The sequence below is a fragment of the Meriones unguiculatus genome, chromosome 2 (assembly GCF_030254825.1).
Source record: "Meriones unguiculatus strain TT.TT164.6M chromosome 2, Bangor_MerUng_6.1, whole genome shotgun sequence".
Lineage (NCBI taxonomy): Eukaryota > Metazoa > Chordata > Mammalia > Rodentia > Muridae > Meriones > Meriones unguiculatus.
In genome coordinates this window covers 29,098,177-29,116,457 of record NC_083350.1, presented here as the reverse complement: position 1 = coordinate 29,116,457, position 18,281 = coordinate 29,098,177, and positions in this window count along the sequence as shown.

The following is an 18,281-nucleotide window of genomic DNA, read 5'->3' as shown; positions in this document are numbered from 1 at the left end:
GTATCATTACATCCTTTTGGAGCTTTTCAGAAGCCTCTAAAACTATCCATTTTACTTTACAAGATTGTAAGACTGAAAATGGATTCTGCTCCCTCAACCTTATTTTCTTCTTTATTGTATTAGATATTTGTTTCCATCACATTCACAGTCAAATAACACAGAAAGATTGTTATAACCAGAAAGACTCCTTGTTTCATCCAGTACTTTGCACTGTAAAAATAAATATTATTCCCCAAGCTTTTAACAACTCTGTCTCTTTATTTTAGGTTTCTAAGATTCCTCATATGCTGTCTGGCTTTCAAAAATAAGTTTTGGGGAAGAAAGATAAAAAACCTATTTGTATAAAAATAGTGTTTTAATTTTTATAACCCAAAAAAAGTTGTATAATTTTTCTAGAAAGAAAGTAAAAATGCAGACTGTGTTAAGACTCTGTCTAGCAGGTTTGAGTTAAAGAGAAAAGACTGGAAAGAACGTTATAGGTACAGAATATGGAACATATTGAGATACTAAGTTAAAGCAGAATCAACTAAAGAGAAGTGAAGTATTCAGAACAGTATGAGCATGGGCAACCAAAAAGTTGATTCTTAAAGAAAGATTGAAACTTCATGGCCATTCACATTTACGAAAAAATGCATCTATTTGAGTAGCAATATAGAAATATCAAAACCACTAAAGAAGGATCTAACTAAGGTTCTCATACAAAGATGTTATTTCCCATCATCTTTATTTTAGCTATACAGTATTTTCACAAAGTATATTTTCTCAACTTTCGAGCCTTATGTCACCCATGCACCACAAATCATTGCTTCTAAAATGATGTATATATATAATACATTGAAATACAAAGTTGTGTTCTGTTATTCAGCATATTTTCTGTCTCCAAAAAAGCTAGTCTGGTGTTCAGCATGTGTTCATCTATAGAAATTATCTAAAACAGCATAGTAAGATAATATACTTAGGGTTCTAGGTCTAATGTATGAAATCCCATCTGTCCAGATGTCAAATTCACCAAGAGAAAAAAAATTCTAGAAAATAAGTATACTTATAAATTCTTGTTGGCAAGCCACACAGATTCGCGTGGGAAACTCTACAACAATGTGAGATCAGGTCTCAAAATGCTGAAGTGGATGGGTCCCGACAAATGACAGTAGAGGGTCACCTGTAGACCACAGATGCTCACCTGCATGCTGTTGTGTAGCAGTTTCCTGCACAGTTAAAACTTTCCATCTCAGAGGAAGGCCCTTTAAGAAACAGGATGTTTCCATGGAAAACACAACAGGATGTTTTAAGGGGAGCTAAATCGCTCTGTCCTATAGGGAGCAACTCAAACAAGCTTCGGGAAGTTTCTGAGACTTACCGCATCCAATGGCCCTCTCCTCCTCCAGAGTACACGAGTAGTAAACACAGCTAGGAGACACTCTGAGACCAGATGAGAAGGTAGGAAGAGACTCTGACCAAGCAGCTTGGAAAAAGCCAAGACAAATAAGCAGCCTGAAAGAAGCAGATAGCTGCCGTACTAACTTAAGCAAAATCCTTCCAGGCTGCCTGGAAGAGGCTCAGAACACCTGAACCACCAGGAAAGAACACCCTTCAGCTTGGTGCAGTATGTATGTGGTATGCAGTGTGTTCCACGGTTGCAGCTTTCATAAAACATTTTCCACCCATGCTCGATGGGCTTTTGTTAAGGTAGCTGTCTCTGAGTCATTTCTGTTCCTTATATAATTTTATATAACTTTGCTATTTTAACCAATAAAACTCACTGGTTTACCCACTTGGATTTTGTTGGTATATGTACTTTGATTTGTCATTGATTCACTGTCTAGAGTAAGTAGGCGCTTCTTCATGTCTACATGGGATAGTGGCCCACAATACCTGCACACACGCATGCCTATGCCTGTATACACATGCACACTTACACACAAATTGAAGCAAAGGAGAGAATTTATTAAAAAAAAAAAAAACTACTTACTAACTACCTTCCACATGGATATAGCCCCTGTTTTCTTTGAGTTACTTTGAGTTTCAGTTTTAAAGCAATGGAGAGAAGAAGACCATGACTCATCTTAATTTCTATAAGATGAAGAATTGAAGACATTCTAACTGAAGTTGGGTCTCTAAAGGTCTGAACTCTTAGTAGAAGGGTAAACAAGACACAAAAGTACATTGCTGACCACTTTTGCCTTCTTTCTTGACAGAAAGAACAAAAAGAAATGCCCTTTGACAATGTGAACAAGACAGCTGATCAGCGAAGTGCTGATGGGGGAGAGCAGTAATGAAATGTCGCTAATCACTATTTTTAAATATCCATTATCTTGACAAAATTAAAAGGCCTTGGTTTGTGTCAAAACTATAAAGCAGATAAGAATATTGAAAACAAATGTTTCTTTTACTGAAATTGAAAGAGACTAAATTTAGCAGTGGTTAAAGACTGCTTGTATTTCGAGATAGGTAGGATGAAAAGACTTATCTAAGACATGTACATTTTCAGAGGCATCAAAAGCTATTTAGTGAATAGCTGCACAGAGGTACAGATTGCATTTCTTACTCAAGGTCCCTCAGAATCTCAGAATCAGGGCTTTCTGAAGGCGCAGGGCATTCATCTCAGAGAAATAAGAATCCCCTTCCATGATTGCTCTGTGGGATGCTAGGCTGCTAACACCACTCATCTACCCCCTTTCTCATATCGAACACACCCACATCTGAATTAAGAGCATCTTCAGAGTACACCCTCAGAAAATGGCAACTAGACAAAGGCAGCACAGAAATTAGTGATATGTGCACCAAGCTCAGGAAGTTTAGTGTGGAAGAAAGAAAAACTTTAAACTGGTTTGTGCTGAAAAGAAAAAAATGATGCAACAGAATATGGCCTGGCCAAGGAGGGGAGAAAGCAATGAAGGAGAGCAATTCTCTTTTACAAACAGAAACACTGTTTATGCCTTAGCAGAATGAGAGAAAGACCATCTTAAAGTGTGAACATGCCTGTTTAATAAGAGTAAATTATTAGTAGTGTATTCAGAAGAATAGCCTAGGGAAACTCATGAGTAGGAAAGGACTGCATGTCCGTGTAAAGATAGAATGTGTTCTCTGGTAAAGAGAGCACCAAAGTACCTACTGTGAGAGCAGCCGTTTCCCCAGTGGACATAGGTGCCTCCTGTCAAATTCTGCATAGCAGAGTAAGATTAACTACAGCTGATTCAGATCCCAGCAAATTCCCAATGATACTGATTCCTGGAAAAGCCATATTACCTGTTTATCTACAAAGACATGGAGAGTTACTTAAGACCTTAACGCAATGAATTTTTGAAATTCACCCACTGATCCCATGAGCATAAGTAGGATGGACAGAAGTAAAGTCATTTTTACTCTGGGAGGATGTTCCTCATGGATAAATACAACATAATATTTTCTATTCTGAGGATATGAAGCCACAAAACTGAAAATATGAATCATGTTTTTAATGTACTCACAATCAAGAATTTGAATCCATTCTTTCATTCAAGCCACATTTTTTTAATTTTTTATTTTATTGTTATTAATTACTGTTTATTCACTTTGTGTCCCAGTGGTAGTACCTTCCCCCATCTCTTCCCAATCCCACCGTACCTCCCTCTTCTTCTCCTATACTCCTCCCCCAATCCACTGATAGGGGAGGTCCTCCTCTCCTTCCATCTGACCCCAGCCCATCAGGTCTCCTCAGGACTGGCTTCATTGTCTTCCTCTGTGCACTGGTAAGGCTGCTCCCCACTCAGATGGAGGTGATCAAAGAGCCAGCCCCTGAGTTCATGTCAGAGACAGTTCCTGTTCTTATTATTGGGGACCCCCTCTCGGACACTGAGTAGCCATGGGCAGCTTCTGTGCAGGGAATCTAGGTTATCTCCATGCATGGAGTATAAGTCTCAGAAAAGACCCCTGTGCCCAAAGTTTTTGGTTCTGTTGCTCTCCTTGTGGAATTCCTGTCCCCTCCAGGTCTTTCTGTCTCCACCTTCTTTCATAAGATTCCCTGCACTCTGCCCAAATTTGGCTATGAGTCTCAGCATATGTTTTGATACCCTGCTGGGTATAGTCTTTCAGAGGCCCATTGTGATAGATGCCTGTTTTGTTCCCTGTTTTCTCCCTCTTCTGACGACGTCCATCAACTTCGCATTTCTGAATGAAGATTGAGCATCTTACCCAGGGTACTCCTTCTTGATTGGCATCCTTAGGTGTACAGTATGTTTATCCTATATTATATGTCTAATATCCACTTAAAAGTAAGTATATATCATGTGTGTCTTTCTGCTTCTGGGATACCTCACTCAGGATGATCTTTTCTAGTTCCCATCATTTGCCTGCAATTTTCATGATTTCCTTGTTTTTAATTGCTGAGTCGTATTCCATTATGTAAATGTACTACCATTTCTGTATCCATTCCTCAACTGGGCATCTCGGTTGTTTCTAGCTTCTGGCTATTACAAATAAAGCTGCTACAAACATAGCTGAGCAAATGTCCTTGTATACTTGAGCATCTCTTGGATATATGCCTAGGAGTGGTATAGCTGAATCTTGAGGTAGCACTAGTCCTAATTGTCTGAGAAAACGCCAGATTGACTTCCAAAGTGATTGTACAAGTTTACATTCACATCAGCAATGGAGTGGGCTTCCTCTTTCTCCACATCTTCTCCAGCATGTGTTGTCACTTGAGTTTCAATCTTAGCCATTCTGAAGGGTGTAAGGTGAAATCTCAGGGTCATTTGCATTTGCATTTTCCTGATGACTAAGGATGTTGAGCATTTATTTAACTGTTTCTCTGCCATTTAATATTCCTCTACTGATAATTCTCTGGTTAGCTCTGTACCCTATTTTTTAATTGGATTAACTGATGTAGTATGTCTGCTTTTATATTGAAGTCTTTGATCCACTTGGATTTTAGTTTTTTCCAGGGTGATAAGTATGGATCTATTTGCATTTATTTTTTACATGTAGCCATCCAGTTAGACCAGTACCATTTGTTGAAGATGCTATCTTTTTCCACAGTATGGTTTTGGCATCCTTGTTAAAATCAGGTGTCCATAAGTGTGTGGGTTTATTTCTTGGTCTTCTATTTGATTCCATTGATCCATCATTCTGTTTCTATGCCAGTTTCTATGCAGTTTTTCTTACTGTTGCTCTCTAGTACAGCTTGAGGTCAGGGATGGAGATACCTCCAGAAGATCTTGTATTGTAAAGGATTGTTTTAGCAATTCTGGGTTTCTTGTTATTTCATATGAAATTGAGAATTTTTCTTTCAAGGTCTATAAAGAATTGTGTTGGTAATTTGATGGGTATTGCATTGAATCTGTAAATTGCTTTTTGGTAAGATAGCCATTTTTACTATGTTAATCCTGCCTAGCTATGAGCATGGGACAGCTTTCTATCTTCTGATATCTTCTACTATTTCTTTCTTCAGAGACTGAAAGTTTTTGCCCATTTGTCTTTTGTATACAAGAAAGCTACTGATTTTTTTTAGTTGATTTTGTATCCAGCCACTTTGCTTAAGGAGTTCCCTAGTAGAATTTTTGGGGTCACTTATGTACACTATTATATCATATGCAAATAGTGATACTTTGACTTGTTCCTTTCCAATTTGTATCCCCTTGATCTCCATTAATTGTCTTATTGCTCTAGCAAGGACTTCAAGAACTATGTTGAAGAGGTGTGGAGAGAGTGGTCAGCTTTGCCTTGTACCTGATTTCAGTGGGATTGATTTAAATTTCTCTCCATTTAGTTTGGTGTTGGTTATAGGCTTGCTGTAGATTGCCTTTACTACATTTAAGTAAGTGTCTTGTATCCCTAATCTCCCCAGGACTTTAAATATAAATTAATGTTGGATTTTATCAAATGCTTTTTCAGCATCTAAGGAGATTATCATGTGGTCTTTTTCTTTCAGTTTGTTAATATGGTGGATCACATTGATGGATTTCCGTATATTGGCCCACCCCTGCATACCTGGGGTGAAGCCTACTTGGTCATAGTGGATGATACCTTTGATGTGTTCTTGGATTCACTTTGCAAGTATTTGATTGAGTATTTTTGCATCAATGTTCATAAGAGAGATTGGCCTGAAATTCTCTTTGTTGGACCTTTGTGAGTTTTAAATACCAAGGAGACTGTGGCTTCATAGAATGAGTTGGTAATGTTCCTTCTGATTCTATTTTGTGGAATAGTTTGAAGAGTATTGGTGTTAGCTCTTCTTTGAAGGTCTGGTAGAATTCTGCACTAAAGCCATCTGGTCCTGGGCTTTTTTCTGGATGGGAGACTTTTGATGACCGCTTATATTTCTATTTCCTTAGGGGATATAGGACTATTTAGTTGATTTGCCTGTTCTTGACTCAGCTTTGGCAAGTGGAATCAATTGAGAAAATTGTCCATTTCATTTAGATTTTCAAATTTTGTGGCATATAGACTTTTGAAGTAAGACCTAATTATTGTTTGGATTTCCTCAGTGTCTGTAGTTTTGTCCCCCTTTTCATTTCTGATTTTGCTGATTTGGATGGTGTCTCTCTGCCTTTTAGTTAGATTGGCTAAGGGTTTGTCTACCTTGTTGATTTTCTCAAAGAACCAGCTCTTGGTTTCATTGATTCTTGGAATTGTTTTATTTGTTTCTAATTTATTGATTTCAGCCCTGAGTTTGATTCTTTCCAGCCATCTACTCTTCTTGGGTTTGTCTGCTTCTTTTTTACCTAGGGCTTTCAGGTGATCCTTTAAGTTGCTTGAATGAGATATTTGAATTTCTTTTTAAAGACACTTTTTGCATGAACTTTCCTCTTAGCACTGCTTTCATTGTGTACCACAGGTTTGGGTATGTTGTGCTTTTATTTTCATTGAATTCTAGGAAGTCTTTGATTTCTTTCTTTATTTCTCCCCTGACCCAGTTGTTATTGAGTAGGGAGCTGTTCAGTTTCCACGTCTGTGTAGGCTTTTTGCTATTTCTATTGTGTGTTCCAGCTTTAGTCCATGGTGGTGAGATAGGATACAAGGGATTATTTCATTCTTCTTGTATCTGTTGAGATCAACATTTTTGATCGCTTACTCTGTGCTATCAGCCTGGCGCTAAAGACAGCAGTAAAGACAACAGAGCATACACTCAAAGCCACTTGTGTTCTAGAAAACTTCCCCCAAACTAAAACAGCCTGATGTAATTGGCTGCAGTAATTACAACACATGATCTAACTGTCACTGGACAGTGACATACATCAAGATAAGCTGGACTAACTTCTTAGTATCCAGGGAATGAGAATATGCACTCAGGGTTAAGAAACAGCAGCACAGATCAGGGCCTCTGTAGCCAGCTATGGTACTGTGCCTGTTGATGGAAATTTTTCTATTTTTATTTTTAGTGTATTGAATAATGTATTAATGTGTGTTTATATGTGTGTTCATGTGTGTGCGGGTTCAGACAGCTGACTGTGCATGCTTGATGTTGGGTGTCTCCCTCAATTGCTCTCCACTTTCTTTTCTTATGATATAGGGTCTCCCACTCTCCTGGACCTCACCAGCTTGGCTATCCTGAGTGGCCAGTGAACTCCAGGGCTCCTCCTGTCCTCTCTTCTCCAAGCTCTGAGGCTATAGTCATTAAACTGACATGTTGACTTTCACATGGACACTGAGGTCCAAACTCTATGCTTGTATAGCAAGCACTTTTACCCACTGGGTCACATCTGTAACACCCTATGTTTTGCTTATGTCCAATCTAGAATGAACCAATACTTAAAAAAAAAATCAATTTAAAAAAGCATAAATGTATGCTGAAGAAATGGCCAGCAATTAAGAAGTATCAGAGGGCCAGAGTTTGGTTCCTAGGCACACATCTCAGGTGGCTCACAATTGCCTCTAAATAAAGCTCTAGGGCATCTGATACATTTGGCATATATTCAAACACACACAAACACACACACTCACAAAAACCACACACACACATACATACAGATATACCACACACACACACACACAGGTACACTCATATACACACATTCACACACACACACACACACATACATACATGCACAGGCACATCTTTCTGTGGGTTTAAACCCTAACTGAAGCTGAGCAAAGTGAGTATGCCTGAAACCCCAGCACTCAGAAAACTGAAGTAGGAGGATTGCTAAGAGGTCCAGGCCATCCTGGATTACACAATAAATTTCAGACTCACCTAGACCCTGTCTCAAAAATAAAACCAAAAATTAAGTGAAACAAACAAAAACCAAACCAAGCAAACACCCAGTCCAGTTGAAAACAAAACAACAACAAAAGGCCTTCTCTCTGCCAAATTAAATTCAAACCCCAAAGGCAATGATTTTTTTTTCCAAAAGGAAAACTTTAGTTCACAGAGAAAATTTAATTCTTTTAGAATAAAGTCGTTTTCTGCTTTTAGATTTCCATTTGCTCAGTTCTGTGTCTGAACAAAACTTCTTCCTTTTAAATAGAAAATTATTTGTATTTGAATTGCCATGGCCATTGTCTCAGTCATTTGCCATAAGTCAATACTTAGAAAACACAAGTTTTAGCATCCTCAGAACATCCTAGATGTTACTGTCAGGAGTGTAGAGTTCTCACAGGAATGAAGGTGGCCTGGACAAACATATGCTCCACGTTGTACGGGCCCGGGCTGTACACTGATGCAGGCATTACTTAGGTAAGAGTAACAGTGAGACACAGAGGTATGACAGAGAAGGTGTCAGTACTGAAATCAAAATGCTTCCTGTACTTTTTCACCTACCTGTGTCTTCACTTTGAAATAAGTAGTGGAAAGATAATTTCTATTTGAAAGACTATTTGAAAACCCAAATGGAATTTACAGCTCAGCTAAATGGCCCTACCTGGATTTTTCATTTTGAGTCAGTGATTTGTTTTTGTTTTTTGGATTTGGCTTTTTTTTTTTTTTCATTGCAGCATTTAGATACCAGTCAAACTACCTGAATCTCTATATATTCCTGGTAAGAAGACCCTGTCTTTCATTATGCTGTCTGATCCACTCTTTACTGCTCCATCACTTTAAGAAGACCAGATTTTCATTCATTTGTCCTCTCACCATTTTAGAATCTCTTGGGTGGTGACCTAGTTAAGAAAGAAAGAAAAGACTCACTTAATTCCTAATGGAAGAACTGGTTGTAAATCAAATTACCCAAGTCATTCTTGATACATTTGCACATTAAACAAAGCAGAGGGTTGAGAAACTCCCATTAATTCATAAAAGGGATCTCTGTAAAGTCGCCTGTTTGAAAGACATTTTTACTGTGTCATTTTACATGCCTTAAGCAATAAGTCCATTTTACTAAACCTTGCATAAATTGTATAAATTGCCTATTGAAAAATCATGGTGAAGTAAATATCAACTACAAAGAGAAGCCGTTAAATAATACCCAAAACTGAATGCATGGAAAGGTTAGCTCTATGGTAATTTAAAAAATACATTAAAGTATTTTATACTTCCTTTTGTAAAATAATCATAAAATAAAATATGTTCTGCAAAATCTCCATACATTATTCTACAAGTAACAAGTTTGGTTGCAAATCAAGTGCCAAAAGAAGAGCCATCTAAATCCAGCATGCACTAGAAATTATTTTCATTTGGTTCTGAACGGAACTTTAGGTGGAAGGTGTTTTACACTGAATCACAGCACAGCATCAGAAGGGCTGCCTCGGGAAAAAGCTTCAGTCTCTACCTCAGAAGGTTCATGAGGTTCATGGGTCCTCAAATCAGAGCTTGCCGAGCACTCCAGGGGAGAACAAGAATTAGCTAAGCAAGAAGGCGGACCCTGGGTAAGATGATCAATCCTCACTCAGAAAGACAAATGGGATGGATATTTGAAGAGGGAGAAAACAGGAAACAGGACAGGAGCCTACCACAGAAGGCCTCTGAAAGACTTTACCCAGCAGTGTATCAAAGCATTATAACCAAACTTTGGGCAGAGTGCAGGGACTCCTATGAAAGAAGGGAGAGATAATAAGACTTGAAGAGGACAGGAGTTCCACAAGGAGAGCAACAGAACCAAAATATCTGGACACAGGGGTCTTTTCTGAGACTGATACTCCAACCAAGGACCATTCATGGAGATAACCTAGAACCCCTGCTCTGATGTAGTCAATGACAGCTCAATATCCAAGTGAATACCCTAGTAAGGGGAACAGGGACTATCTCTGACATGAATTCAGTGGTGGGCTCTTTGACCCCATCCCCCAAGATGGTAGCAGCCTTGCCAGGCCACAGAGGAGGACAATGCAGCCAGCCCTGATCAGAACTGATAAGCTAGGGACAGATGGAAAGGGAAGACGACCTCCCCTATCAGTGGACTTGAAGAGAGGCATGGGAAGAAATGAGGGAGGGAGGGGGCTACAGCTGAGATACAAAGTGAAAAAAACTGTAATTAATATAAAAAATAAAAATTTAATTATTAAAAAAAGAATTCTGAACTGGTCCACAGTAAAGAGAGAGGGAGAATAAGAGAGAGAGAGAGAGAGTTGCAGAGTATGTTGATTAGGACAGCAGACATGATTTGAAAGTGCAAACAGCATGGGGCAGGGAAGCAGTCATGGTCCTTCATATACCTGTGTTTTACTTCCACACAGACTGTATGAAATGTCTCTTTAGAGTGCATAATACATGGAAACTGCCTGGCTAATAAGGAACTCACACACTTTATGAAAGTCCTCAGCGGTTACTTTAACTCACCAACAAAAAAAAAAAAAAAGTATCCTTGGGGACTAGTTTATAGAACTGTTCTAGACTTGATTCTGTTTCAACACTCTTAAATTGGGGCCTTTAAGCAAATGTTAGTCTAGGATTGTACCTAATAGAATTCAATAAATAACTAATCAATGATGAGGAGAAAAACAAAAAACAAAAAAAAAACACCTTTTTTTTGCCTAGGTTTTATTAGACCAAAATAAGAAAAAAATATATACAGTGACTAAAACCTTAGTAGGAATAAAAAAAATAATACTAATAAAATAATACTATATTGTGATATGTTATATAACAATACAACTAAAAATTATCTTAAGCTCTGTTATGAACTCTTTTCAGAGGTCCAGTGTCATTGGCTTGAACACTGTTAAGGACATAGATTTTGGTACATAATATTAAATTCTTCCAGAAGTTGGCCACCTAAGTCTAATAGCTCTAGGAGTTCAGAAACTAATTTTAAACTGGAACCAAATAGTATGTACAAAGTGATGATTTTCAGGATGAGGTAAGGAAAAAAAAAACACTTTAAGACTTTAGTTACAGGTTATTTCCACTTGTCCCATCCATACACACTTGAACAACACAAAGGATTGAGCTCTGTATACAAAGACCTGTGTGCAGATGATACACATGATTGCTTGGGTATTTGTTTGAGGAGTGGTCTTGCATACTGTGCATACAGAAGCAGATTTCTGTGCCATAAAATCTGGTTGTACTCTGGACAAGGGCATTGTCATTTCTGTGAAGAATCTCCTGTTTCAATGATGTATAAAATTGTTCTCACTCATCACTACTTAGTTAATAAAGAAGCTGAGCAGCCTATGGCTGGGCAGAGAAGACAGGAGGCAGGACTTCTGCTCCAGTCAGGGGGGTCTCAGGTAGGGGCCAGGTAGGAGCAAATGGTCTAGAAGAAGGAGGTCATGAGGACAAAGATGGAGCAAGAGCAGCTAGGGTGAGACTAAGATGGCAAGAGGCATGGGGCATGTGGCTGGGAAAGAGCCAGGCTAGTATAGACAGGTTAGAATAAATATATAAAATATGTAAGTACATAAAATATGTAAAATATTACATTGTTAATATCTACATTTGTAAAGTTTGTAGATCATTAGCCACTGAAGAATCAAAACCAGAAACTAGAAAGATGGTATGCTCTGATTGTTGTAACATTGGTGCCAGTAATAGATATCTACTGGTCATAAGGATTACAGCAAAACAGTAGTTAATTCAAGTGCCTGATGCTAGACACTGTTTAACTTACATTCTTTTATTGTATATTTTCAACAAATTTCTCATTACATAGCACCTATGCAAATGAGGAAAAAAGTTTCATGAGGCTTCTTGAGCTACTTTCTACTGTAGTATGTATATGTAGCATTTATATGTAATAAAAAGTATCTAAGAAATCCACTTAGGATCACAGCTCTGGCAGCTGGAAGTCCAAGCCAGAAGAGCAAAGGAATGTGTGCAGAAGAGACAAGACATGAGTAACAACTGCTTCCTCCCCAGCCACACAGTCTCTATCTCACCCAAGGAGAGTTAGAACTGCTCATTGCTCAAGCACTCAACCAACCACACAAGAAAGGCATCAGCTGGGCTGGCAAATGGCTCAGTGGGCAGGGCACTTGCCCTACAAACTAGACAACCAGTGTTTGAACCATAGAACCTGAGGTGTAAGAGGAGAAAAGACTCAAGAAACTTGTGTTCTGATCTCTACACAGGTGCTGTAGCTCTGTGGCACACAATCATACAGGTACACATACATGAGAAAAAAAATAAAAGCAATAAAGGTTATTTAAGACATTTAAAAGAATAGCATTGACCTACCCATGAGCGCACTGATACAACAATAAAAAAGCCTCCCACTGGGTCCCACCCCCAGCATGCTACACTGAGGACTCAGGGTTCCAGTGTGTGACTTTTGGCAGACATGTTTAAACTGAAGCAGAGAGTAAGCAATCGACAAAATTCTACCAACAACAAGCAGCAGAGACCTCAGCACAGGGCTTGCTGAAGCACAGGTTACATGAGCATGCGCCTTCTTTCACAGGGTAATCAAGTAGAATCTTACGCTTGGCACAAAAAGCCTCATCACTGACTTAAAATGGATATAGGACTAAGCCAATTTCTTTTTTTTTTTCTTTTTGTTAAACTAAAGTAAATGTCCATAGACAATGTCGTAATTATTATAAAGTAGCAGAAAGGGATGACTCGTTGTAACTCATGAGTCATTCATAATAGCTGTTAGATTCGAAATTAACAATAAGCCACTCCAAATAACATTAATTAAATGAGTGCATGTGCATAACCATAACCAATACACACATGCCATATGTTCATATTTGTAGGTGTGCATATGCATAGACATCTTATTCATTAAATGTTGGATCTCTACAGAAAAATAGTTTCTGACTATAAATGAAAACCAGTATTATTATGGTCTGACTACAAATGACCCCCTCAGAGTTTGTGTGCCAAAGGCTTGAACCCAGCTGGTGATGCTGCTAAGACATACATTCATGAGCTGACTCTTCTTAGGTGGATCCTAGGTATGGGACATAGGTCAGGAGGGACATTATAGAGGCATGACTTTGAGTAGAGGGTATCTTGTCTCTGGTGTTTGGCTCTCCTGCCTTCCTCCCTTCACTTCCTGCCTGCCATGAAGAATTCAGCTTTGTCCCACCACAGGCTCCCAAGCAGGATGGCCTGTCCAACCTGAGACCCAAAGCAATCCAGCTCTCCTAACATGGACTGAAACCATGAACCCAAATAATTCATTCCTCCCTTAAAATGCTATCTCAGGTACTTGGTAAAGCTACAGGAACCTGACAGACAGCAGGGCTATTCTAGTTCCAAATCTTTGTTTTGTTCCCTTCATAATTCTATACCTTTACTTTTAGAACCTGAGGCTTGAACAGTTTACCTTTCTATAAAAAGCAAAAAACAAACAAAGGAAACAACTGGAAGATAGAAATTAGCAGGAAGTTGGTAAGTTGGTCCTAAGGAAATGGAGAAGCCTTGTCACGAGTGTGAAGGTCTCTTCAAGTTACTCAACAGGCTATGGTAAATCCTTCTCCTTAGAGCACACCTCCTATTCCTTCCCACGACAGTCTTCACAGGCCTGGAAGCAGGACCTCCTACAGCCACATCTTCATCCCGAGCAAACACCTTACCTTTCTGCAAATCAACTAACAGTACTGAACCTCTCTTTAGAAATGGACCAGGTCAGAGCATGGGTTGGAAAGGACTGGGGAAGGAAGAGAAGACAATAGCATTGTCCTGCTCTGAAACACCTAGCCTACAGGTTCTTGCCCAGATCTTGTGTGTATCATCTATGCGAATAATCTCAGTAACTGAGTCGGATCTTCTTAGTTTAACAGTTCATCTCAACTGCTACTCTTAAATGGTCAAATGTGTGGGCTTTTCCACTTTCCTTCACTGGGTAAGAGCTCAGCCTGAGGCAACAGACAGGTATGTTAGAAACAAATTCATCGGAGTATAGCAGAACCACTTTAAGCAAGGTGTCTATCAGATAGTTTTGTGAACTACAGATAAATGAGAATAAATCTTTTAAAGAATTCTATTCAAACAAAAGAGCTTGCATAAAGGTCAGAAGATAGAATAGAAAGGAAAAGATGTTGAAAAGCATGAAAGATAATTAACCTGCCTGAATATCTTACTTCGACTCACACTTGTCAAATCCCACTTTATTAATTATAGCATACTCAATCAGAGATGGCATAAAAATAGAAGGAATTTAAGTACCATTTCACTGAGGAGTCATAGTTAAGCTGATAATTTAGGGTGAAGTTCAGAAATGGTGAGAGGAATATTAGTGCAGGAATAATGAGGGCTAGCAGCCTGGCATGGAAAAAAAAAATCCAAACACAGTGTATTTAAGTAGAGAATTTTACCAGAAGTTGGGAAAAGGTATAAGGTCACCAAACTGGTTTCTCAGCACTCTGCTCTCAGAAAACATAAACAACAACTGGCGAACATTGTTCATGTTCATCTCCACCACATGGCTGAGATGGCGGTCATCCTGGCAGAACTGAAGATATCCTAAAGAGAGACAGTTATGCCTTCCTGTGCAAGAACTCATTTTCCAGGAAGAGATTCATGCAGTGCTGACAATTTCCCAGACCACCTTACGGGGAGCCCTAGAGTGAAGACAGTGATGGGTCAGTGGTGAAGGGGAAAACATGTTGGCTAGAAGTACTTAGTTATGCACACCTCTGTCCTCTACCTAAGCTTAAAAATCATGTCAGGATCCTTAAAGATGGACTGTGTGGGTGCATGGAGGTAACCTCTTTATTTGTTCCTTCATCCAGTATGATCACATTGAACGAATAGCATCTCTCTAATTTTCACTATTACCCCATCTCCTTACTAGTGTGTTGAGAATGAGTGGTCCTGGCTTGTTCCTTGAAAACTCAAGTAATAATATCTGAACTGTCAGCTCAGAGTTAAAAATTAAATTCCAGCAGAACAGAGAAGATTTCACAAGACTTGTAGGAAACTAGCTATCAATCATGAATTGCCTAAAGTGGCTGCAGACCTTATATACATTCCTTGAAATCCTTGCCACCACGCAATGAGATGGGCACCATAATCCATCATCACAGAGAGAAAACCGAATGTAAGTAATGGCCTCCGGTTACACTAGAATGGAAGAACATGGGGTTTCAGCCAGCATTCTTCTGCATTCCACTCAAGCGCCACAGAACTTAATCATTTTTAAACGTGGCAAAAAAAAAAAATAGTATAAGCAATAAATAGCACCCAGAGGCTCCAGGCTTCTCCTTATGGGACAGAAAACCCCAGGCACCTGGAAAAGAAAAACAAGAAATAACCCTGAAGGCTTGGTGTGTATTTCAATAACAAGACTCTGCAGTAAAAAGAGCTAATGCTGCCAAAAAGGGTCCAATTTTCTCAGAAGCGTCAAGGTGAAGACGAAACTCTCAGCAGCATCACACATAATGAAAACCATTAGCAAGCTTCCGCCTCCACCGCCTCTTGTTAATTCTTTTATCATGGAGATTGCTTTAATTTGATTTCAGGATTTTTTTTTCCCCTTCTGTTGTTGCCAAGAACTATAAACACAATGTGATATGACAGAGTGGTGTTCTGGATCCTTATTGTCGTTATTGTGCTCACTTAGGATCTAAGACTCCACTAGCTAAGAGCAGAACTCTGCATCGTTTCCTGTAAGGTGTGCCAGTCAGAAACCCCTTGCCACGTCAGTCCTATTCATCAGCTTTGCAAAGCTGCCCTGGAGGAAAAGCCATACCAAACAGAAAAACACCTGGGAAACTCATTAAGAGCTCCTGCAGAGAATGATGTTTCTCTGGGATTGAGCCACATTTATTAGGTGATGAACACACCCTTCTGGGCATTCAATTTATTGGTAAAGTATGCTCTATTGCTCAAGTCTCCTCACAGCCCGTATGGCCTGCCTGCCATTTCTCACATAAGCATCTTTTATTTTAAAAGGCAGTGTCGTAATTACGTGAATTAATCCTTGTGCTGAGAAGAGGAGAATGCTGGGCACCTGGAAAGCAGTAGGGCACACCAGAAGATTTAGAACCTTTCAGTCTGAGCTCCCAAATTTCCCTTAGACTCTGAGCTGAGCCAGCTAATGATTCCCAGATGAGCTACTTCGTCTCCCCTGAATTCCCACCTATGAACTGCAGCTTACCATACCTCAGAGAAGTTTTTAGTGTAAAATGAAAGCCTGTCTTCTGAGAATACAGTGCGGTGCTAGGCAGTTGTGCAAATTGAGAATAAACCCATTTGTGTCTGTATGAAAACTTAGAATAACAAGAAACATGATGCAGCAGCGTCCATTTCAAAAGTGAGGACTGTACGGCCTGGTAGATGGGGAAATATTATATAGACTTAAATAAAACAAAACAGACTTCTTTATCTAGAAGCTCAGATACTTTTTACTAGAGACACATATTAAACTGTCATTAAAAGATATGGTAGTTTCAGTGAAGGCATCAGTCAGATGAAGAATGACAGCTGAATGTTAAAATGGCATTCTGAGTGCCTGCCACAGAAAGTGTTGTAGGGGAGATGCAGCCCAACCCTCGATTAAATCGGAAAGAAAAGACATTAAAAACAAGTAGAGCAGGCCCACAAGAAACTTCACAGCAGATTCTGAGAAAAAAAAAATCACCTTAATTAAGGGTGCTTCTCTGCCACTTAGCCTGTGGGGCAGGTGAGGTCCCCCTGAACTTTACACAACACAAATGATGCATGTGATTAAAAGGAAATGGGGAAATAGGGAGGCTGGGACATCTCTCCACACCACCAATGCAGACTAAACCCAGCTCAACCACTGGCAGAGGTGTGGAGGGGCCCCAAAGTATCTGCAGGTAGCCTGTGGCTCATTGTAATAGTAAAATGAATACCTCTGCATGAAAATTTAAGATTTTAATGATAAAGGACGCATATGAAGTTGTATGCAGAACTACAGGAAAAAGGTAGAGCATGCATAAGAAAGCCCTGGCTAGGCAAATGAGCCAGACAGCCCCAATCTTCAGTGGCGTGGAGCCTGCAGCTGCTTAACTCCTTCCCTTCTTCATTCCACTTCCTCCATTGTACGGATATTCTTTCTCAACAAATTTCCTCATGCTGCTTGCTACCATCTATGCATCTCTGTCCTACCCTTTGTCCTGGGATACAAGAACCTGCAACTCTTCTAAAGGTGCCCTACAAATCACATCAGCCATCATCACCTGGATTCTACCCCAGTCTTGTGGGGTGTGCAGCAGAGAGATGGGGAAGAATAGATTCTTGGGGCTTGTCTCTGCTCTCCCTTGGGGCGAGGTCTCTAGGTGAGGTTAACAACTTTCCAAACTTGCTGAGAATATGCTATGGAGATTAGTGAGAGCACGTGCATTTATTTGCCTCTTTGTTTCTTATTGGCTTGCTTTGCTGTTAGGAACAGCTATATTGGATTTAAATCTAGGACACTTATCAACACACAGATGGACTGAAAGTCAGGATTTCCTCCAGAAACATAGCATAATAAAATAGGACCTCCCTACTCAAGGTGTGGCCTATGGAGCCAGACTTTTGCCTTCCTTATCTTAGAGTTTGCTGGAATGTCCCAGGCTACAGAAATACAGACAGCACTTTCACAGGCGCCTTAAGTGATTCAGACACCCTTGGAAGCATGGGAAGAACTGAAGAGAAGCTTTTCTACAGAGCACATTGAAAGCCTGGTAAAAAATGACTGCAAAGGGTACCAGAAATCTGGGGGAATCCCAAAAGATTGCCATGTTACCAGGGAATTTGGGGTCTCTTTTTGGGGTTCTTAGTCTCATCAATTAAAAAAAATACTATCAGACTTGGAGGAAAAAATATCTTCGCAATTTTATTAGCGTTTAAGAGAAAAACTCCAAGGCAGCAAGCTGTAAATCTCAGCAGCAACCCTGGAAAGGTGATGGAGACAGAGGACAGAAAAACATCCTACAATTTGTAAGCAGTTATATAGTAGGGAGGATGGCTTCAGAGAAAAGACTGCAAAAGCTCAATATACCAGAGGAAACATACTTGGGCTCTGGCCAGTCTT